We start from the raw sequence: 18,081 nt of genomic DNA, 5'->3' as shown, positions 1-18,081 counted from the left end.
CACAGGTAGTTGGATAAAATACAAACTTTATTTCCTTTCATCATTTGAACAGGGCAAAGGAGCACAAAGCACACACAAGCTGCATTCAGCAACAATATTCTTGTTTGTCTTATAAATACAAGGCAGATGCTAATTGAAAACACAAGGAAATTTGATCCTATTAAAAAGGCAGGAAGCTGCATTTAGTCAATTCATCATTAAATGCTTACTACAAGGCAGTGTTGCTGATGAAATAGTGCAGGGGCACACCCTCGTGGACAAAATGCTTACAGCACCTGGTATTCCCAGGCGGTCTCCCATCCAAGTACTAACCAGGCCCGACCCTGCTTAGCTTCCGAGATCAGACGAGATCGGGCGTACCCAGGCTGGTATGGCCGTAAGCGAGAAACAATCTCTTGCTACAACATATATAGTCAAAGTGAGTCTGATAAAACAGACATTTAGTCAATTCATCATTAAATGCTTAATACAAGGCAGTGTTGCTGATGAAATAGTGCAAGAGCACACCCTCGTGGACAAAATGCTTACAGCACCTGGTATTCCCAGGCGGTCTCCCATCCAAGTACTAACCAGGCCCGACCCTGCTTAGCTTCCGAGATCAGACGAGATCGGGCGTACCCAGGCTGGTATGGCCGTAAGCGAGAAACAATCTCTTGCTACAACATATATAGTCAAAGTGAGTGTGATAAACAGACATTGCATTTTCACCAATTAGATAAGCAGCTTGAACTTTGTGTCACTGAAAAAGTAGAAGAAATTACAAACACTGTTCCCATCACTTTTTAGCACAGGTAGTTGGATAAAATACAAACTTTATTTCCTTTCATCATTTGAACAGGGCAAAGGAGCACAAAGCACACACAAGCTGCATTCAGCAACAATATTCTTGTTTGTCTTATAAATACAAGGCAGATGCTAATTGAAAACACAAGGAAATTTGATCCTATTAAAAAGGCAGGAAGCTGCATTTAGTCAATTCATCATTAAATGCTTACTACAAGGCAGTGTTGCTGATGAAATAGTGCAGGGGCACACCCTCGTGGACAAAATGCTTACAGCACCTGGTATTCCCAGGCGGTCTCCCATCCAAGTACTAACCAGGCCCGACCCTGCTTAGCTTCCGAGATCAGACGAGATCGGGCGTACCCAGGCTGGTATGGCCGTAAGCGAGAAACAATCTCTTGCTACAACATATATAGTCAAAGTGAGTGTGATAAACAGACATTGCATTTTCACCAATTAGATAAGCAGCTTGAACTTTGTGTCACTGAAAAAGTAGAAGAAATTACAAACACTGTTCCCATCACTTTTTAGCACAGGTAGTTGGATAAAATACAAACTTTATTTCCTTTCATCATTTGAACAGGGCAAAGGAGCACAAAGCACACACAAGCTGCATTCAGCAACAATATTCTTGTTTGTCTTATAAATACAAGGCAGATGCTAATTGAAAACACAAGGAAATTTGATCCTATTAAAAAGGCAGGAAGCTGCATTTAGTCAATTCATCATTAAATGCTTACTACAAGGCAGTGTTGCTGATGAAATAGTGCAGGGGCACACCCTCGTGGACAAAATGCTTACAGCACCTGGTATTCCCAGGCGGTCTCCCATCCAAGTACTAACCAGGCCCGACCCTGCTTAGCTTCCGAGATCAGACGAGATCGGGCGTACCCAGGCTGGTATGGCCGTAAGCGATAAACAATCTCTTGCTACAACATATATAGTCAAAGTGAGTCTGATAAAACAGACATTTAGTCAATTCATCATTAAATGCTTAATACAAGGCAGTGTTGCTGATGAAATAGTGCAAGAGCACACCCTCGTGGACAAAATGCTTACAGCACCTGGTATTCCCAGGCGGTCTCCCATCCAAGTACTAACCAGGCCCGACCATGCTTAGCTTCCGAGATCAGACGAGATCGGGGGTACCCAGGCTGGTATGGCCGTAAGCGAGATACAATCTCTTGCTACAACATATATAGTCAAAGTGAGTCTGATAAAACAGACATTTAGTCAATTCATCATTAAATGCTTAATACAAGGCAGTGTTGCTGATGAAATAGTGCAAGAGCACACCCTCGTGGACAAAATGCTTACAGCACCTGGTATTCCCAGGCGGTCTCCCATCCAAGTACTAACCAGGCCCGACCCTACTTAGCTTCCGAGATCAGACGAGATCGGGCGTACCCAGGCTGGTATGGCCGTAAGCGAGAAACAATCTCTTGCTACAACATATATAGTCAAAGTGAGTCTGATAAAACAGACATTTAGTCAATTCATCATTAAATGCTTAATACAAGGCAGTGTTGCTGATGAAATAGTGCAAGAGCACACCCTCGTGGACAAAATGCTTACAGCACCTGGTATTCCCAGGCGGTCTCCCATCCAAGTACTAACCAGGCCCGACCCTGCTTAGCTTCCGAGATCAGACTAGATCGGGCGTACCCAGGCTGGTATGGCCGTAAGCGAGATAGAATCTCTTGCTACAACATATATAGTCAAAGTGAGTCTGATAAAACAGACATTTAGTCAATTCATCATTAAATGCTTAATACAAGGCAGTGTTGCTGATGAAATAGTGCAAGAGCACACCCTCGTGGACAAAATGCTTACAGCACCTGGTATTCCCAGGCGGTCTCCCATCCAAGTACTAACCAGGCCCGACCCTGCTTAGCTTCCGAGATCAGACGAGATCGGGCGTACCCAGGCTGGTAAGGCCGTAAGCGAGAAACAATCTCTTGCTACAACATATATAGTCAAAGTGAGTGTGATAAACAGACATTGCATTTTCACCAATTAGATAAGCAGCTTGAACTTTGTGTCACTGAAAAAGTAGAACAAATTACAAACACTGTTCCCATCACTTTTTAGCACAGGTAGTTGGATAAAATACAAACTTTATTTCCTTTCATCATTTGAACAGGGCAAAGGAGCACAAAGCACACACAAGCTGCATTCAGCAACAATATTCTTGTTTGTCTTATAAATACAAGGCAGATGCTAATTGAAAACACAAGGAAATTTGATCCTATTAAAAAGGCAGGAAGCTGCATTTAGTCAATTCATCATTAAATGCTTACTACAAGGCAGTGTTGCTGATGAAATAGTGCAGGGGCACACCCTCGTGGACAAAATGCTTACAGCACCTGGTATTCCCAGGCGGTCTCCCATCCAAGTACTAACCAGGCCCGACCCTGCTTAGCTTCCGAGATCAGACGAGATCGGGCGTACCCAGGCTGGTATGGCCGTAAGCGAGAAACAATCTCTTGCTACAACATATATAGTCAAAGTGAGTCTGATAAAACAGACATTTAGTCAATTCATCATTAAATGCTTAATACAAGGCAGTGTTGCTGATGAAATAGTGCAAGAGCACACCCTCGTGGACAAAATGCTTACAGCACCTGGTATTCCCAGGCGGTCTCCCATCCAAGTACTAACCAGGCCCGACCCTGCTTAGCTTCCGAGATCAGACGAGATCGGGCGTACCCAGGCTGGTATGGCCGTAAGCGAGAAACAATCTCTTGCTACAACATATATAGTCAAAGTGAGTGTGATAAACAGACATTGCATTTTCACCAATTAGATAAGCAGCTTGAACTTTGTGTCACTGAAAAAGTAGAAGAAATTACAAACACTGTTCCCATCACTTTTTAGCACAGGTAGTTGGATAAAATACAAACTTTATTTCCTTTCATCATTTGAACAGGGCAAAGGAGCACAAAGCACACACAAGCTGCATTCAGCAACAATATTCTTGTTTGTCTTATAAATACAAGGCAGATGCTAATTGAAAACACAAGGAAATTTGATCCTATTAAAAAGGCAGGAAGCTGCATTTAGTCAATTCATCATTAAATGCTTACTACAAGGCAGTGTTGCTGATGAAATAGTGCAGGGGCACACCCTCGTGGACAAAATGCTTACAGCACCTGGTATTCCCAGGCGGTCTCCCATCCAAGTACTAACCAGGCCCGACCCTGCTTAGCTTCCGAGATCAGACGAGATCGGGCGTACCCAGGCTGGTATGGCCGTAAGCGAGAAACAATCTCTTGCTACAACATATATAGTCAAAGTGAGTCTGATAAAACAGACATTTAGTCAATTCATCATTAAATGCTTAATACAAGGCAGTGTTGCTGATGAAATAGTGCAAGAGCACACCCTCGTGGACAAAATGCTTACAGCACCTGGTATTCCCAGGCGGTCTCCCATCCAAGTACTAACCAGGCCCGACCCTGCTTAGCTTCCGAGATCAGACGAGATCGGGCGTACCCAGGCTGGTATGGCCGTAAGCGAGAAACAATCTCTTGCTACAACATATATAGTCAAAGTGAGTCTGATAAAACAGACATTTAGTCAATTCATCATTAAATGCTTAATACAAGGCAGTGTTGCTGATGAAATAGTGCAAGAGCACACCCTCGTGGACAAAAAGCTTACAGCACCTGGTATTCCCAGGCGGTCTCCCATCCAAGTACTAACCAGGCCCGACCCTGCTTAGCTTCCGAGATCAGACGAGATCGGGCGTACCCAGGCTGGTATGGCCGTAAGCGAGAAACAATCTCTTGCTACAACATATATAGTCAAAGTGAGTGTGATAAACAGACATTGCATTTTCACCAATTAGATAAGCAGCTTGAACTTTGTGTCACTGAAAAAGTAGAAGAAATTACAAACACTGTTCCCATCACTTTTTAGCACAGGTAGTTGGATAAAATACAAACTTTATTTCCTTTCATCATTTGAACAGGGCAAAGGAGCACAAAGCACACACAAGCTGCATTCAGCAACAATATTCTTGTTTGTCTTATAAATACAAGGCAGATGCTAATTGAAAACACAAGGAAATTTGATCCTATTAAAAAGGCAGGAAGCTGCATTTAGTCAATTCATCATTAAATGCTTACTACAAGGCAGTGTTGCTGATGAAATAGTGCAGGGGCACACCCTCGTGGACAAAATGCTTACAGCACCTGGTATTCCCAGGCGGTCTCCCATCCAAGTACTAACCAGGCCCGACCCTGCTTAGCTTCCGAGATCAGACGAGATCGGGCGTACCCAGGCTGGTATGGCCGTAAGCGAGAAACAATCTCTTGCTACAACATATATAGTCAAAGTGAGTCTGATAAAACAGACGTTTAGTCAATTCATCATTAAATGCTTAATACAAGGCAGTGTTGCTGATGAAATAGTGCAAGAGCACACCCTCGTGGACAAAATGCTTACAGCACCTGGTATTCCCAGGCGGTCTCCCATCCAAGTACTAACCAGGCCCGACCCTGCTTAGCTTCCGAGATCAGACGAGATCGGGCGTACCCAGGCTGGTATGGCCGTAAGCGAGATACAATCTCTTGCTACAACATATATAGTCAAAGTGAGTCTGATAAAACAGACATTTAGTCAATTCATCATTAAATGCTTAATACAAGGCAGTGTTGCTGATGAAATAGTGCAAGAGCACACCCTCGTGGACAAAATGCTTACAGCACCTGGTATTCCCAGGCGGTCTCCCATCCAAGTACTAACCAGGCCCGACCCTGCTTAGCTTCCGAGATCAGACGAGATCGGGCGTACCCAGGCTGGTATCGCCGTAAGCGAGAAACAATCTCTTGCTACAACATATATAGTCAAAGTGAGTGTGATAACCAGACATTGCATTTTCACCAATTAGATAAGCAGCTTGAACTTTGTGTCACTGAAAAAGTAGAAGAAATTACAAACACTGTTCCCATCACTTTTTAGCACAGGTAGTTGGATAAAATACAAACTTTATTTCCTTTCATCATTTGAACAGGGCAAAGGAGCACAAAGCACACACAAGCTGCATTCAGCAACAATATTCTTGTTTGTCTTATAAATACAAGGCAGATGCTAATTGAAAACACAAGGAAATATGATCCTATTAAAAAGGCAGGAAGCTGCATTTAGTCAATTCATCATTAAATGCTTACTACAAGGCAGTGTTGCTGATGAAATAGTGCAGGGGCACACCCTCGTGGACAAAATGCTTACAGCACCTGGTATTCCCAGGCGGTCTCCCATCCAAGTACTAACCAGGCCCGACCCTGCTTAGCTTCCGAGATCAGACGAGATCGGGCGTACCCAGGCTGGTATGGCCGTAAGCGAGAAACAATCTCTTGCTACAACATATATAGTCAAAGTGAGTGTGATAACCAGACATTGCATTTTCACCAATTAGATAAGCAGCTTGAACTTTGTGTCACTGAAAAAGTAGAAGAAATTACAAACACTGTTCCCATCACTTTTTAGCACACGTAGTTGGATAAAATACAAACTTTATTTCCTTTCATCATTTGAACAGGGCAAAGGAGCACAAAGCACACACAAGCTGCATTCAGCAACAATATTCTTGTTTGTCTTATAAATACAAGGCAGATGCTAATTGAAAACACAAGGAAATATGATCCTATTAAAAAGGCAGGAAGCTGCATTTAGTCAATTCATCATTAAATGCTTACTACAAGGCAGTGTTGCTGATGAAATAGTGCAGGGGCACACCCTCGTGGACAAAATGCTTACAGCACCTGGTATTCCCAGGCGGTCTCCCATCCAAGTACTAACCAGGCCCGACCCTGCTTAGCTTCCGAGATCAGACGAGATCGGGCGTACCCAGGCTGGTATGGCCGTAAGCAAGAAACAATCTCTTGCTACAACATATATAGTCAAAGTGAGTCTGATAAAACAGACATTTAGTCAATTCATCATTAAATGCTTAATACAAGGCAGTGTTGCTGATGAAATAGTGCAAGAGCACACCCTCGTGGACAAAAAGCTTACAGCACCTGGTATTCCCAGGCGGTCTCCCATCCAAGTACTAACCAGGCCCGACCCTGCTTAGCTTCCGAGATCAGACGAGATCGGGCGTACCCAGGCTGGTATGGCCGTAAGCGAGAAACAATCTCTTGCTACAACATATATAGTCAAAGTGAGTGTGATAAACAGACATTGCATTTTCACCAATTAGATAAGCAGCTTGAACTTTGTGTCACTGAAAAAGTAGAAGAAATTACAAACACTGTTCCCATCACTTTTTAGCACAGGTAGTTGGATAAAATACAAACTTTATTTCCTTTCATCATTTGAACAGGGCAAAGGAGCACAAAGCACACACAAGCTGCATTCAGCAACAATATTCTTGTTTGTCTTATAAATACAAGGCAGATGCTAATTGAAAACACAAGGAAATTTGATCCTATTAAAAAGGCAGGAAGCTGCATTTAGTCAATTCATCATTAAATGCTTACTACAAGGCAGTGTTGCTGATGAAATAGTGCAGGGGCACACCCTCGTGGACAAAATGCTTACAGCACCTGGTATTCCCAGGCGGTCTCCCATCCAAGTACTAACCAGGCCCGACCCTGCTTAGCTTCCGAGATCAGACGAGATCGGGCGTACCCAGGCTGGTATGGCCGTAAGCGAGAAACAATCTCTTGCTACAACATATATAGTCAAAGTGAGTCTGATAAAACAGACATTTAGTCAATTCATCATTAAATGCTTAATACAAGGCAGTGTTGCTGATGAAATAGTGCAAGAGCACACCCTCGTGGACAAAATGCTTACAGCACCTGGTATTCCCAGGCGGTCTCCCATCCAAGTACTAACCAGGCCCGACCCTGCTTAGCTTCCGAGATCAGACGAGATCGGGCGTACCCAGGCTGGTATGGCCGTAAGCGAGATACAATCTCTTGCTACAACATATATAGTCAAAGTGAGTCTGATAAAACAGACATTTAGTCAATTCATCATTAAATGCTTAATACAAGGCAGTGTTGCTGATGAAATAGTGCAAGAGCACACCCTCGTGGACAAAATGCTTACAGCACCTGGTATTCCCAGGCGGTCTCCCATCCAAGTACTAACCAGGCCCGACCCTGCTTAGCTTCCGAGATCAGACGAGATCGGGCGTACCCAGGCTGGTATGGCCGTAAGCGAGAAACAATCTCTTGCTACAACATATATAGTCAAAGTGAGTCTGATAACCAGACATTGCATTTTCACCAATTAGATAAGCAGCTTGAACTTTGTGTCACTGAAAAAGTAGAAGAAATTACAAACACTGTTCCCATCACTTTTTAGCACAGGTAGTTGGATAAAATACAAACTTTATTTCCTTTCATCATTTGAACAGGGCAAAGGAGCACAAAGCACACACAAGCTGCATTCAGCAACAATATTCTTGTTTGTCTTATAAATACAAGGCAGATGCTAATTGAAAACACAAGGAAATATGATCCTATTAAAAAGGCAGGAAGCTGCATTTAGTCAATTCATCATTAAATGCTTACTACAAGGCAGTGTTGCTGATGAAATAGTGCAGGGGCACACCCTCGTGGACAAAATGCTTACAGCACCTGGTATTCCCAGGCGGTCTCCCATCCAAGTACTAACCAGGCCCGACCCTGCTTAGCTTCCGAGATCAGACGAGATCGGGCGTACCCAGGCTGGTATGGCCGTAAGCGAGAAACAATCTCTTGCTACAACATATATAGTCAAAGTGAGTGTGATAACCAGACATTGCATTTTCACCAATTAGATAAGCAGCTTGAACTTTGTGTCACTGAAAAAGTAGAAGAAATTACAAACACTGTTCCCATCACTTTTTAGCACAGGTAGTTGGATAAAATACAAACTTTATTTCCTTTCATCATTTGAACAGGGCAAAGGAGCACAAAGCACACACAAGCTGCATTCAGCAACAATATTCTTGTTTGTCTTATAAATACAAGGCAGATGCTAATTGAAAACACAAGGAAATATGATCCTATTAAAAAGGCAGGAAGCTGCATTTAGTCAATTCATCATTAAATGCTTACTACAAGGCAGTGTTGCTGATGAAATAGTGCAGGGGCACACCCTCGTGGACAAAATGCTTACAGCACCTGGTATTCCCAGGCGGTCTCCCATCCAAGTACTAACCAGGCCCGACCCTGCTTAGCTTCCGAGATCAGACGAGATCGGGCGTACCCAGGCTGGTATGGCCGTAAGCGAGAAACAATCTCTTGCTACAACATATATAGTCAAAGTGAGTCTGATAAAACAGACATTTAGTCAATTCATCATTAAATGCTTAATACAAGGCAGTGTTGCTGATGAAATAGTGCAAGAGCACACCCTCGTGGACAAAATGCTTACAGCACCTGGTATTCCCAGGCGGTCTCCCATCCAAGTACTAACCAGGCCCGACCCTGCTTAGCTTCCGAGATCAGACGAGATCGGGCGTACCCAGGCTGGTATGGCCGTAAGCGAGAAACAATCTCTTGCTACAACATATATAGTCAAAGTGAGTCTGATAAAACAGACATTTAGTCAATTCATCATTAAATGCTTAATACAAGGCAGTGTTGCTGATGAAATAGTGCAAGAGCACACCCACGTGGACAAAATGCTTACAGCACCTGGTATTCCCAGGCGGTCTCCCATCCAAGTACTAACCAGGCCCGACCCTGCTTAGCTTCCGAGATCAGACTAGATCGGGCGTACCCAGGCTGGTATGGCCGTAAGCGAGATAGAATCTCTTGCTACAACATATATAGTCAAAGTGAGTCTGATAAAACAGACATTTAGTCAATTCATCATTAAATGCTTAATACAAGGCAGTGTTGCTGATGAAATAGTGCAAGAGCACACCCTCGTGGACAAAATGCTTACAGCACCTGGTATTCCCAGGCGGTCTCCCATCCAAGTACTAACCAGGCCCGACCCTGCTTAGCTTCCGAGATCAGACGAGATCGGGAGTACCCAGGCTGGTATGGCCGTAAGCGAGAAACAATCTCTTGCTACAACATATATAGTCAAAGTGAGTATGATAAACAGACATTGCATTTTCACCAATTAGATAAGCAGCTTGAACTTTGTGTCACTGAAAAAGTAGAAGAAATTACAAACACTGTTCCCATCACTTTTTAGCACAGGTAGTTGGATAAAATACAAACTTTATTTCCTTTCATCATTTGAACAGGGCAAAGGAGCACAAAGCACACACAAGCTGCATTCAGCAACAATATTTTTGTTTGTCTTATAAATACAAGGCAGATGCTAATTGAAAACACAAGGAAATTTGATCCTATTAAAAAGGCAGGAAGCTGCATTTAGTCAATTCATCATTAAATGCTTACTACAAGGCAGTGTTGCTGATGAAATAGTGCAGGGGCACACCCTCGTGGACAAAATGCTTACAGCACCTGGTATTCCCAGGCGGTCTCCCATCCAAGTACTAACCAGGCCCGACCCTGCTTAGCTTCCGAGATCAGACGAGATCGGGCGTACCCAGGCTGGTATGGCCGTAAGCGAGATAGACTCTCTTGCTACAACATATATAGTCAAAGTGAGTCTGATAAAACAGACATTTAGTCAATTCATCATTAAATGCTTAATACAAGGCAGTGTTGCTGATGAAATAGTGCAAGAGCACACCCTCGTGGACAAAATGCTTACAGCACCTGGTATTCCCAGGCGGTCTCCCATCCAAGTACTAACCAGGCCCGACCCTGCTTAGCTTCCGAGATCAGACGAGATCGGGCGTACCCAGGCTGGTATGGCCGTAAGCGAGAAACAATCTCTTGCTACAACATATATAGTCAAAGTGAGTGTGATAACCAGACATTGCATTTTCACCAATTAGATAAGCAGCTTGAACTTTGTGTCACTGAAAAAGTAGAAGAAATTACAAACACTGTTCCCATCACTTTTTAGCACAGGTAGTTGGATAAAATACAAACTTTATTTCCTTTCATCATTTGAACAGGGCAAAGGAGCACAAAGCACACACAAGCTGCATTCAGCAACAATATTCTTGTTTGTCTTATAAATACAAGGCAGATGCTAATTGAAAACACAAGGAAATATGATCCTATTAAAAAGGCAGGAAGCTGCATTTAGTCAATTCATCATTAAATGCTTACTACAAGGCAGTGTTGCTGATGAAATAGTGCAGGGGCACACCCTCGTGGACAAAATGCTTACAGCACCTGGTATTCCCAGGCGGTCTCCCATCCAAGTACTAACCAGGCCCGACCCTGCTTAGCTTCCGAGATCAGACGAGATCGGGCGTACCCAGGCTGGTATGGCCGTAAGCGAGAAACAATCTCTTGCTACAACATATATAGTCAAAGTGAGTCTGATAAAACAGACATTTAGTCAATTCATCATTAAATGCTTAATACAAGGCAGTGTTGCTGATGAAATAGTGCAAGAGCACACCCTCGTGGACAAAATGCTTACAGCACCTGGTATTCCCAGGCGGTCTCCCATCCAAGTACTAACCAGGCCCGACCCTGCTTAGCTTCCGAGATCAGACGAGATCGGGCGTACCCAGGCTGGTATGGCCGTAAGCGAGAAACAATCTCTTGCTACAACATATATAGTCAAAGTGAGTCTGATAAAACAGACATTTAGTCAATTCATCATTAAATGCTTAATACAAGGCAGTGTTGCTGATGAAATAGTGCAAGAGCACACCCACGTGGACAAAATGCTTACAGCACCTGGTATTCCCAGGCGGTCTCCCATCCAAGTACTAACCAGGCCCGACCCTGCTTAGCTTCCGAGATCAGACTAGATCGGGCGTACCCAGGCTGGTATGGCCGTAAGCGAGATAGAATCTCTTGCTACAACATATATAGTCAAAGTGAGTCTGATAAAACAGACATTTAGTCAATTCATCATTAAATGCTTAATACAAGGCAGTGTTGCTGATGAAATAGTGCAAGAGCACACCCTCGTGGACAAAATGCTTACAGCACCTGGTATTCCCAGGCGGTCTCCCATCCAAGTACTAACCAGGCCCGACCCTGCTTAGCTTCCGAGATCAGACGAGATCGGGCGTACCCAGGCTGGTATGGCCGTAAGCGAGAAACCATCTCTTGCTACAACATATATAGTCAAAGTGAGTGTGATAACCAGACATTGCATTTTCACCAATTAGATAAGCAGCTTGAACTTTGTGTCACTGAAAAAGTAGAAGAAATTACAAACACTGTTCCCATGACTTTTTAGCACAGGTAGTTGGATAAAATACAAACTTTATTTCCTTTCATCATTTGAACAGGGCAAAGGAGCACAAAGCACACACAAGCTGCATTCAGCAACAATATTCTTGTTTGTCTTATAAATACAAGGCAGATGCTAATTGAAAACACAAGGAAATATGATCCTATTAAAAAGGCAGGAAGCTGCATTTAGTCAATTCATCATCAAATGCTTACTACAAGGCAGTGTTGCTGATGAAATAGTGCAGGGGCACACCCTCGTGGACAAAATGCTTACAGCACCTGGTATTCCCAGGCGGTCTCCCATCCAAGTACTAACCAGGCCCGACCCTGCTTAGCTTCCGAGATCAGACGAGATCGGGGGTACCCAGGCTGGTATGGCCGTAAGCGAGAAGCAATCTCTTGCTACAACATATATAGTCAAAGTGAGTCTGATAAAACAGACATTTAGTCAATTCATCATTAAATGCTTAATACAAGGCAGTGTTGCTGATGAAATAGTGCAAGAGCACACCCTCGTGGACAAAATGCTTACAGCACCTGGTATTCCCAGGCGGTCTCCCATCCAAGTACTAACCAGGCCCGACCCTGCTTAGCTTCCGAGATCAGACGAGATCGGGCGTACCCAGGCTGGTATGGCCGTAAGCGAGAAACAATCTCTTGCTACAACATATATAGTCAAAGTGAGTGTGATAAACAGACATTGCATTTTCACCAATTAGATAAGCAGCTTGAACTTTGTGTCACTGAAAAAGTAGAAGAAATTACAAACACTGTTCCCATCACTTTTTAGCACAGGTAGTTGGATAAAATACACACTTTATTTCCTTTCATCATTTGAACAGGGCAAAGGAGCACAAAGCACACACAAGCTGCATTCAGCAACAATTTTTTTGTTTGTCTTATAAATACAAGGCAGATGCTAATTGAAAACACAAGGAAATTTGATCCTATTAAAAAGGCAGGAAGCTGCATTTAGTCAATTCATCATTAAATGCTTACTACAAGGCAGTGTTGCTGATGAAATAGTGCAGGGGCACACCCTCGTGGACAAAATGCTTACAGCACCTGGTATTCCCAGGCGGTCTCCCATCCAAGTACTAACCAGGCCCGACCCTGCTTAGCTTCCGAGATCAGACGAGATCGGGCGTACCCAGGCTGGTATGGCCGTAAGCGAGAAACAATCTCTTGCTACAACATATATAGTCAAAGTGAGTGTGATAACCAGACATTGCATTTTCACCAATTAGATAAGCAGCTTGAACTTTGTGTCACTGAAAAAGTAGAAGAAATTACAAACACTGTTCCCATCACTTTTTAGCACAGGTAGTTGGATAAAATACAAACTTTATTTCCTTTCATCATTTGAACAGGGCAAAGGAGCACAAAGCACACACAAGCTGCATTCAGCAACAATATTCTTGTTTGTCTTATAAATACAAGGCAGATGCTAATTGAAAACACAAGGAAATTTGATCCTATTAAAAAGGCAGGAAGCTGCATTTAGTCAATTCATCATTAAATGCTTACTACAAGGCAGTGTTGCTGATGAAATAGTGCAGGGGCACACCCTCGTGGACAAAATGCTTACAGCACCTGGTATTCCCAGGCGGTCTCCCATCCAAGTACTAACCAGGCCCGACCCTGCTTAGCTTCCGAGATCAGACGAGATCGGGCGTACCCAGGCTGGTATGGCCGTAAGCGAGAAACAATCTCTTGCTACAACATATATAGTCAAAGTGAGTCTGATAAAACAGACATTTAGTCAATTCATCATTAAATGCTTAATACAAGGCAGTGTTGCTGATGAAATAGTGCAAGAGCACACCCTCGTGGACAAAATGCTTACAGCACCTGGTATTCCCAGGCGGTCTCCCATCCAAGTACTAACCAGGCCCGACCCTGCTTAGCTTCCGAGATCAGACGAGATCGGGCGTACCCAGGCTGGTATGGCCGTAAGCGAGATAGAATCTCTTGCTACAACATATATAGTCAAAGTGAGTCTGATAAAACAGACATTTAGTCAATTCATCATTAAATGCTTAATACAAGGCAGTGTTGCTGATGAAATAGTGCAAGAGCACACCCTCGTGGACAAAATGGTTACAGCACCTGGTATTCCCAGGCGGTCTCCCATCCAAGTACTAACCAGGCCCGACCCTGCTTAGCTTCCGAGATCAGACGAGATCGGGCGTACCCAGGCTGGTATGGCCGTAAGCGAGAAACAATCTCTTGCTACAACATATATAGTCAAAGTGAGTGTGATAAACAGACATTGCATTTTCACCAATTAGATAAGCAGCTTGAACTTTGTGTCACTGAAAAAGTAGAAGAAATTACAAACACTGTTCCCATCACTTTTTAGCACAGGTAGTTGGATAAAATACAAACTTTATTTCCTTTCATCATTTGAACAGGGCAAAGGAGCACAAAGCACACACAAGCTGCATTCAGCAACAATATTCTTGTTTGTCTTATAAATACAAGGCAGATGCTAATTGAAAACACAAGGAAATATGATCCTATTAAAAAGGCAGGAAGCTGCATTTAGTCAATTCATCATTAAATGCTTACTACAAGGCAGTGTTGCTGATGAAATAGTGCAGGGGCACACCCTCGTGGACAAAATGCTTACAGCACCTGGTATTCCCAGGCGGTCTCCCATCCAAGTAATAACCAGGCCCGACCCTGCTTAGCTTCCGAGATCAGACGAGATCGGGCGTACCCAGGCTGGTATGGCCGTAAGCGAGATAGACTCTCTTGCTACAACATATATAGTCAAAGTGAGTCTGATAAAACAGACATTTAGTCAATTCATCATTAAATGCTTAATACAAGGCAGTGTTGCTGATGAAATAGTGCAAGAGCACACCCTCGTGGACAAAATGCTTACAGCACCTGGTATTCCCAGGCGGTCTCCCATCCAAGTACTAACCAGGCCCGACCCTGCTTAGCTTCCGAGATCAGACGAGATCGGGCGTACCCAGGCTGGTATGGCCGTAAGCGAGAAACAATCTCTTGCTACAACATATATAGTCAAAGTGAGTGTGATAACCAGACATTGCATTTTCACCAATTAGATAAGCAGCTTGAACTTTGTGTCACTGAAAAAGTAGAAGAAATTACAAACACTGTTCCCATCACTTTTTAGCACAGGTAGTTGGATAAAATACAAACTTTATTTCCTTTCATCATTTGAACAGGGCAAAGGAGCACAAAGCACACACAAGCTGCATTCAGCAACAATATTCTTGTTTGTCTTATAAATACAAGGCAGATGCTAATTGAAAACACAAGGAAATATGATCCTATTAAAAAGGCAGGAAGCTGCATTTAGTCAATTCATCATTAAATGCTTACTACAAGGCAGTGTTGCTGATGAAATAGTGCAGGGGCACACCCTCGTGGACAAAATGCTTACAGCACCTGGTATTCCCAGGCGGTCTCCCATCCAAGTAATAACCAGGCCCGACCCTGCTTAGCTTCCGAGATCAGACGAGATCGGGCGTACCCAGGCTGGTATGGCCGTAAGCGAGATAGACTCTCTTGCTACAACATATATAGTCAAAGTGAGTCTGATAAAACAGACATTTAGTCAATTCATCATTAAATGCTTAATACAAGGCAGTGTTGCTGATGAAATAGTGCAAGAGCACACCCTCGTGGACAAAATGCTTACAGCACCTGGTATTCCCAGGCGGTCTCCCATCCAAGTACTAACCAGGCCCGACCCTGCTTAGCTTCCGAGATCAGACGAGATCGGGCGTACCCAGGCTGGTATGGCCGTAAGCGAGAAACAATCTCTTGCTACAACATATATAGTCAAAGTGAGTGTGATAACCAGACATTGCATTTTCACCAATTAGATAAGCAGCTTGAACTTTGTGTCACTGAAAAAGTAGAAGAAATTACAAACACTGTTCCCATCACTTTTTAGCACAGGTAGTTGGATAAAATACAAACTTTATTTCCTTTCATCATTTGAACAGGGCAAAGGAGCACAAAGCACACACAAGCTGCATTCAGCAACAATATTCTTGTTTGTCTTATAAATACAAGGCAGATGCTAATTGAAAACACAAGGAAATATGATCCTATTAAAAAGGCAGGAAGCTGCATTTAGTCAATTCATCATTAAATGCTTACTACAAGGCAGTGTTGCTGATGAAATAGTGCAGGGGCACACCCTCGTGGACAAAATGCTTACAGCACCTGGTATTCCCAGGCGGTCTCCCATCCAAGTAATAACCAGGCCCGACCCTGCTTAGCTTCCGAGATCAGACGAGATCGGGCGTACCCAGGCTGGTATGGCCGTAAGCGAGATAGACTCTCTTGCTACAACATATATAGTCAAAGTGAGTCTGATAAAACAGACATTTAGTCAATTCATCATTAAATGCTTAATACAAGGCAGTGTTGCTGATGAAATAGTGCAAGAGCACACCCTCGTGGACAAAATGCTTACAGCACCTGGTATTCCCAGGCGGTCTCCCATCCAAGTACTAACCAGGCCCGACCCTGCTTAGCTTCCGAGATCAGACGAGATCGGGCGTACCCAGGCTGGTATGGCCGTAAGCGAGAAACAATCTCTTGCTACAACATATATAGTCAAAGTGAGTGTGATAACCAGACATTGCATTTTCACCAATTAGATAAGCAGCTTGAACTTTGTGTCACTGAAAAAGTAGAAGAAATTACAAACACTGTTCCCATCACTTTTTAGCACAGGTAGTTGGATAAAATACAAACTTTATTTCCTTTCATCATTTGAACAGGGCAAAGGAGCACAAAGCACACACAAGCTGCATTCAGCAACAATATTCTTGTTTGTCTTATAAATACAAGGCAGATGCTAATTGAAAACACAAGGAAATATGATCCTATTAAAAAGGCAGGAAGCTGCATTTAGTCAATTCATCATTAAATGCTTACTACAAGGCAGTGTTGCTGATGAAATAGTGCAGGGGCACACCCTCGTGGACAAAATGCTTACAGCACCTGGTATTCCCAGGCGGTCTCCCATCCAAGTACTAACCAGGCCCGACCCTGCTTAGCTTCCGAGATCAGACGAGATCGGGCGTACCCAGGCTGGTATGGCCGTAAGCGAGAAACAATCTCTTGCTACAACATATATAGTCAAAGTGAGTCTGATAAAACAGACATTTAGTCAATTCATCATTAAATGCTTAATACAAGGCAGTGTTGCTGATGAAATAGTGCAAGAGCACACCCTCGTGGACAAAATGCTTACAGCACCTGGTATTCCCAGGCGGTCTCCCATCCAAGTACTAACCAGGCCCGACCCTGCTTAGCTTCCGAGATCAGACGAGATCGGGCGTACCCAGGCTGGTATGGCCGTAAGCGAGATAGAATCTCTTGCTACAACATATATAGTCAAAGTGAGTCTGATAAAACAGACATTTAGTCAATTCATCATTAAATGCTTAATACAAGGCAGTGTTGCTGATGAAATAGTGCAAGAGCACACCCTCGTGGACAAAATGGTTACAGCACCTGGTATTCCCAGGCGGTCTCCCATCCAAGTACTAACCAGGCCCGACCCTGCTTAGCTTCCGAGATCAGACGAGATCGGGCGTACCCAGGCTGGTATGGCCGTAAGCGAGAAACAATCTCTTGCTACAACATATATAGTCAAAGTGAGTGTGATAACCAGACATTGCATTTTCACCAATTAGATAAGCAGCTTGAACTTTGTGTCACTGAAAAAGTAGAAGAAATTACAAACACTGTTCCCATCACTTTTTAGCACAGGTAGTTGGATAAAATACAAACTTTATTTCCTTTCATCATTTGAACAGGGCAAAGGAGCACAAAGCACACACAAGCTGCATTCAGCAACAATATTCTTGTTTGTCTTATAAATACAAGGCAGATGCTAATTGAAAACACAAGGAAATATGATCCTATTAAAAAGGCAGGAAGCTGCATTTAGTCAATTCATCATTAAATGCTTACTACAAGGCAGTGTTGCTGATGAAATAGTGCAGGGGCACACCCTCGTGGACAAAATGCTTACAGCACCTGGTATTCCCAGGCGGTCTCC

General features: G+C 43.4%; 49 non-coding genes across 49 annotated transcripts in view; all 49 read right to left on the bottom strand.

The window, feature by feature from the left end:
• Positions 1 to 263: 263 nt before the first annotated feature.
• On the bottom strand, positions 264 to 382 carry LOC145886804 (5S ribosomal RNA). The gene has a single exon (XR_014398390.1). It is a non-coding gene; the product is annotated as a 5S ribosomal RNA (ribosomal RNA).
• A 139-nt stretch (positions 383 to 521) lies between these two features.
• LOC145886793 (5S ribosomal RNA) lies at positions 522 to 640 on the bottom strand. Its single transcript, XR_014398379.1, has one exon. It is a non-coding gene; the product is annotated as a 5S ribosomal RNA (ribosomal RNA).
• Positions 641 to 1,049: 409 nt separating this feature from the next.
• Positions 1,050 to 1,168, bottom strand: LOC145886781 (5S ribosomal RNA). The gene has a single exon (XR_014398367.1). It is a non-coding gene; the product is annotated as a 5S ribosomal RNA (ribosomal RNA).
• Positions 1,169 to 1,577: 409 nt separating this feature from the next.
• LOC145886770 (5S ribosomal RNA) lies at positions 1,578 to 1,696 on the bottom strand. Its single transcript, XR_014398356.1, has one exon. It is a non-coding gene; the product is annotated as a 5S ribosomal RNA (ribosomal RNA).
• Positions 1,697 to 1,835: 139 nt separating this feature from the next.
• On the bottom strand, positions 1,836 to 1,954 carry LOC145885845 (5S ribosomal RNA). Its single transcript, XR_014397429.1, has one exon. It is a non-coding gene; the product is annotated as a 5S ribosomal RNA (ribosomal RNA).
• Positions 1,955 to 2,093: 139 nt separating this feature from the next.
• Positions 2,094 to 2,212, bottom strand: LOC145883026 (5S ribosomal RNA). The gene has a single exon (XR_014394598.1). It is a non-coding gene; the product is annotated as a 5S ribosomal RNA (ribosomal RNA).
• Positions 2,213 to 2,351: 139 nt separating this feature from the next.
• On the bottom strand, positions 2,352 to 2,470 carry LOC145885652 (5S ribosomal RNA). Its single transcript, XR_014397235.1, has one exon. It is a non-coding gene; the product is annotated as a 5S ribosomal RNA (ribosomal RNA).
• A 139-nt stretch (positions 2,471 to 2,609) lies between these two features.
• On the bottom strand, positions 2,610 to 2,728 carry LOC145884034 (5S ribosomal RNA). The gene has a single exon (XR_014395613.1). It is a non-coding gene; the product is annotated as a 5S ribosomal RNA (ribosomal RNA).
• Positions 2,729 to 3,137: 409 nt separating this feature from the next.
• On the bottom strand, positions 3,138 to 3,256 carry LOC145886759 (5S ribosomal RNA). Its single transcript, XR_014398345.1, has one exon. It is a non-coding gene; the product is annotated as a 5S ribosomal RNA (ribosomal RNA).
• Positions 3,257 to 3,395: 139 nt separating this feature from the next.
• LOC145886748 (5S ribosomal RNA) lies at positions 3,396 to 3,514 on the bottom strand. Its single transcript, XR_014398334.1, has one exon. It is a non-coding gene; the product is annotated as a 5S ribosomal RNA (ribosomal RNA).
• A 409-nt stretch (positions 3,515 to 3,923) lies between these two features.
• On the bottom strand, positions 3,924 to 4,042 carry LOC145886738 (5S ribosomal RNA). Its single transcript, XR_014398324.1, has one exon. It is a non-coding gene; the product is annotated as a 5S ribosomal RNA (ribosomal RNA).
• Positions 4,043 to 4,181: 139 nt separating this feature from the next.
• LOC145886729 (5S ribosomal RNA) lies at positions 4,182 to 4,300 on the bottom strand. The gene has a single exon (XR_014398314.1). It is a non-coding gene; the product is annotated as a 5S ribosomal RNA (ribosomal RNA).
• A 139-nt stretch (positions 4,301 to 4,439) lies between these two features.
• LOC145881620 (5S ribosomal RNA) lies at positions 4,440 to 4,558 on the bottom strand. Its single transcript, XR_014393193.1, has one exon. It is a non-coding gene; the product is annotated as a 5S ribosomal RNA (ribosomal RNA).
• Positions 4,559 to 4,967: 409 nt separating this feature from the next.
• On the bottom strand, positions 4,968 to 5,086 carry LOC145886718 (5S ribosomal RNA). Its single transcript, XR_014398303.1, has one exon. It is a non-coding gene; the product is annotated as a 5S ribosomal RNA (ribosomal RNA).
• Positions 5,087 to 5,225: 139 nt separating this feature from the next.
• On the bottom strand, positions 5,226 to 5,344 carry LOC145886708 (5S ribosomal RNA). The gene has a single exon (XR_014398293.1). It is a non-coding gene; the product is annotated as a 5S ribosomal RNA (ribosomal RNA).
• Positions 5,345 to 5,483: 139 nt separating this feature from the next.
• On the bottom strand, positions 5,484 to 5,602 carry LOC145882708 (5S ribosomal RNA). Its single transcript, XR_014394276.1, has one exon. It is a non-coding gene; the product is annotated as a 5S ribosomal RNA (ribosomal RNA).
• Positions 5,603 to 6,011: 409 nt separating this feature from the next.
• On the bottom strand, positions 6,012 to 6,130 carry LOC145886697 (5S ribosomal RNA). Its single transcript, XR_014398282.1, has one exon. It is a non-coding gene; the product is annotated as a 5S ribosomal RNA (ribosomal RNA).
• Positions 6,131 to 6,539: 409 nt separating this feature from the next.
• Positions 6,540 to 6,658, bottom strand: LOC145886687 (5S ribosomal RNA). Its single transcript, XR_014398272.1, has one exon. It is a non-coding gene; the product is annotated as a 5S ribosomal RNA (ribosomal RNA).
• Positions 6,659 to 6,797: 139 nt separating this feature from the next.
• LOC145881608 (5S ribosomal RNA) lies at positions 6,798 to 6,916 on the bottom strand. Its single transcript, XR_014393181.1, has one exon. It is a non-coding gene; the product is annotated as a 5S ribosomal RNA (ribosomal RNA).
• Positions 6,917 to 7,325: 409 nt separating this feature from the next.
• On the bottom strand, positions 7,326 to 7,444 carry LOC145886675 (5S ribosomal RNA). Its single transcript, XR_014398260.1, has one exon. It is a non-coding gene; the product is annotated as a 5S ribosomal RNA (ribosomal RNA).
• Positions 7,445 to 7,583: 139 nt separating this feature from the next.
• On the bottom strand, positions 7,584 to 7,702 carry LOC145886664 (5S ribosomal RNA). The gene has a single exon (XR_014398249.1). It is a non-coding gene; the product is annotated as a 5S ribosomal RNA (ribosomal RNA).
• Positions 7,703 to 7,841: 139 nt separating this feature from the next.
• On the bottom strand, positions 7,842 to 7,960 carry LOC145886653 (5S ribosomal RNA). The gene has a single exon (XR_014398238.1). It is a non-coding gene; the product is annotated as a 5S ribosomal RNA (ribosomal RNA).
• A 409-nt stretch (positions 7,961 to 8,369) lies between these two features.
• On the bottom strand, positions 8,370 to 8,488 carry LOC145886642 (5S ribosomal RNA). The gene has a single exon (XR_014398227.1). It is a non-coding gene; the product is annotated as a 5S ribosomal RNA (ribosomal RNA).
• A 409-nt stretch (positions 8,489 to 8,897) lies between these two features.
• On the bottom strand, positions 8,898 to 9,016 carry LOC145886631 (5S ribosomal RNA). Its single transcript, XR_014398216.1, has one exon. It is a non-coding gene; the product is annotated as a 5S ribosomal RNA (ribosomal RNA).
• Positions 9,017 to 9,155: 139 nt separating this feature from the next.
• On the bottom strand, positions 9,156 to 9,274 carry LOC145886620 (5S ribosomal RNA). The gene has a single exon (XR_014398205.1). It is a non-coding gene; the product is annotated as a 5S ribosomal RNA (ribosomal RNA).
• A 139-nt stretch (positions 9,275 to 9,413) lies between these two features.
• On the bottom strand, positions 9,414 to 9,532 carry LOC145885651 (5S ribosomal RNA). The gene has a single exon (XR_014397234.1). It is a non-coding gene; the product is annotated as a 5S ribosomal RNA (ribosomal RNA).
• A 139-nt stretch (positions 9,533 to 9,671) lies between these two features.
• LOC145857554 (5S ribosomal RNA) lies at positions 9,672 to 9,790 on the bottom strand. Its single transcript, XR_014378453.1, has one exon. It is a non-coding gene; the product is annotated as a 5S ribosomal RNA (ribosomal RNA).
• A 409-nt stretch (positions 9,791 to 10,199) lies between these two features.
• Positions 10,200 to 10,318, bottom strand: LOC145886609 (5S ribosomal RNA). The gene has a single exon (XR_014398194.1). It is a non-coding gene; the product is annotated as a 5S ribosomal RNA (ribosomal RNA).
• Positions 10,319 to 10,457: 139 nt separating this feature from the next.
• LOC145886598 (5S ribosomal RNA) lies at positions 10,458 to 10,576 on the bottom strand. The gene has a single exon (XR_014398183.1). It is a non-coding gene; the product is annotated as a 5S ribosomal RNA (ribosomal RNA).
• Positions 10,577 to 10,985: 409 nt separating this feature from the next.
• Positions 10,986 to 11,104, bottom strand: LOC145886587 (5S ribosomal RNA). Its single transcript, XR_014398172.1, has one exon. It is a non-coding gene; the product is annotated as a 5S ribosomal RNA (ribosomal RNA).
• Positions 11,105 to 11,243: 139 nt separating this feature from the next.
• Positions 11,244 to 11,362, bottom strand: LOC145886577 (5S ribosomal RNA). Its single transcript, XR_014398162.1, has one exon. It is a non-coding gene; the product is annotated as a 5S ribosomal RNA (ribosomal RNA).
• A 139-nt stretch (positions 11,363 to 11,501) lies between these two features.
• LOC145885650 (5S ribosomal RNA) lies at positions 11,502 to 11,620 on the bottom strand. Its single transcript, XR_014397233.1, has one exon. It is a non-coding gene; the product is annotated as a 5S ribosomal RNA (ribosomal RNA).
• Positions 11,621 to 11,759: 139 nt separating this feature from the next.
• Positions 11,760 to 11,878, bottom strand: LOC145886566 (5S ribosomal RNA). The gene has a single exon (XR_014398151.1). It is a non-coding gene; the product is annotated as a 5S ribosomal RNA (ribosomal RNA).
• Positions 11,879 to 12,287: 409 nt separating this feature from the next.
• On the bottom strand, positions 12,288 to 12,406 carry LOC145881778 (5S ribosomal RNA). The gene has a single exon (XR_014393348.1). It is a non-coding gene; the product is annotated as a 5S ribosomal RNA (ribosomal RNA).
• Positions 12,407 to 12,545: 139 nt separating this feature from the next.
• LOC145886555 (5S ribosomal RNA) lies at positions 12,546 to 12,664 on the bottom strand. Its single transcript, XR_014398140.1, has one exon. It is a non-coding gene; the product is annotated as a 5S ribosomal RNA (ribosomal RNA).
• A 409-nt stretch (positions 12,665 to 13,073) lies between these two features.
• Positions 13,074 to 13,192, bottom strand: LOC145886544 (5S ribosomal RNA). Its single transcript, XR_014398129.1, has one exon. It is a non-coding gene; the product is annotated as a 5S ribosomal RNA (ribosomal RNA).
• A 409-nt stretch (positions 13,193 to 13,601) lies between these two features.
• On the bottom strand, positions 13,602 to 13,720 carry LOC145886533 (5S ribosomal RNA). The gene has a single exon (XR_014398118.1). It is a non-coding gene; the product is annotated as a 5S ribosomal RNA (ribosomal RNA).
• A 139-nt stretch (positions 13,721 to 13,859) lies between these two features.
• Positions 13,860 to 13,978, bottom strand: LOC145886523 (5S ribosomal RNA). The gene has a single exon (XR_014398108.1). It is a non-coding gene; the product is annotated as a 5S ribosomal RNA (ribosomal RNA).
• Positions 13,979 to 14,117: 139 nt separating this feature from the next.
• On the bottom strand, positions 14,118 to 14,236 carry LOC145885199 (5S ribosomal RNA). The gene has a single exon (XR_014396779.1). It is a non-coding gene; the product is annotated as a 5S ribosomal RNA (ribosomal RNA).
• A 409-nt stretch (positions 14,237 to 14,645) lies between these two features.
• On the bottom strand, positions 14,646 to 14,764 carry LOC145885546 (5S ribosomal RNA). Its single transcript, XR_014397129.1, has one exon. It is a non-coding gene; the product is annotated as a 5S ribosomal RNA (ribosomal RNA).
• Positions 14,765 to 14,903: 139 nt separating this feature from the next.
• LOC145886514 (5S ribosomal RNA) lies at positions 14,904 to 15,022 on the bottom strand. Its single transcript, XR_014398099.1, has one exon. It is a non-coding gene; the product is annotated as a 5S ribosomal RNA (ribosomal RNA).
• A 409-nt stretch (positions 15,023 to 15,431) lies between these two features.
• Positions 15,432 to 15,550, bottom strand: LOC145885545 (5S ribosomal RNA). The gene has a single exon (XR_014397128.1). It is a non-coding gene; the product is annotated as a 5S ribosomal RNA (ribosomal RNA).
• Positions 15,551 to 15,689: 139 nt separating this feature from the next.
• LOC145886503 (5S ribosomal RNA) lies at positions 15,690 to 15,808 on the bottom strand. Its single transcript, XR_014398088.1, has one exon. It is a non-coding gene; the product is annotated as a 5S ribosomal RNA (ribosomal RNA).
• Positions 15,809 to 16,217: 409 nt separating this feature from the next.
• Positions 16,218 to 16,336, bottom strand: LOC145885543 (5S ribosomal RNA). Its single transcript, XR_014397126.1, has one exon. It is a non-coding gene; the product is annotated as a 5S ribosomal RNA (ribosomal RNA).
• Positions 16,337 to 16,475: 139 nt separating this feature from the next.
• LOC145886492 (5S ribosomal RNA) lies at positions 16,476 to 16,594 on the bottom strand. The gene has a single exon (XR_014398077.1). It is a non-coding gene; the product is annotated as a 5S ribosomal RNA (ribosomal RNA).
• Positions 16,595 to 17,003: 409 nt separating this feature from the next.
• LOC145886481 (5S ribosomal RNA) lies at positions 17,004 to 17,122 on the bottom strand. Its single transcript, XR_014398066.1, has one exon. It is a non-coding gene; the product is annotated as a 5S ribosomal RNA (ribosomal RNA).
• A 139-nt stretch (positions 17,123 to 17,261) lies between these two features.
• On the bottom strand, positions 17,262 to 17,380 carry LOC145886470 (5S ribosomal RNA). The gene has a single exon (XR_014398055.1). It is a non-coding gene; the product is annotated as a 5S ribosomal RNA (ribosomal RNA).
• Positions 17,381 to 17,519: 139 nt separating this feature from the next.
• Positions 17,520 to 17,638, bottom strand: LOC145885198 (5S ribosomal RNA). The gene has a single exon (XR_014396778.1). It is a non-coding gene; the product is annotated as a 5S ribosomal RNA (ribosomal RNA).
• A 409-nt stretch (positions 17,639 to 18,047) lies between these two features.
• The window catches only part of LOC145886458 (5S ribosomal RNA), a 119-nt gene continuing 85 nt past the window's right edge, over positions 18,048 to 18,081 (bottom strand). Inside the window, exon 1 of the ribosomal RNA XR_014398043.1 lies at positions 18,048 to 18,081. This exon is cut by the window's right edge and continues 85 nt beyond it. This is a non-coding gene — a ribosomal RNA (5S ribosomal RNA).

Source organism: Salmo salar, chromosome 08 (assembly GCF_965601325.2).
Source record: "Salmo salar chromosome 08, fSalSal1, whole genome shotgun sequence".
Taxonomy (NCBI): Eukaryota; Metazoa; Chordata; class Actinopteri; order Salmoniformes; family Salmonidae; genus Salmo; species Salmo salar.
The sequence above is the reverse complement of the archived record's forward strand: the minus strand, read 5'-3'. Positions and strand labels throughout refer to the sequence as shown.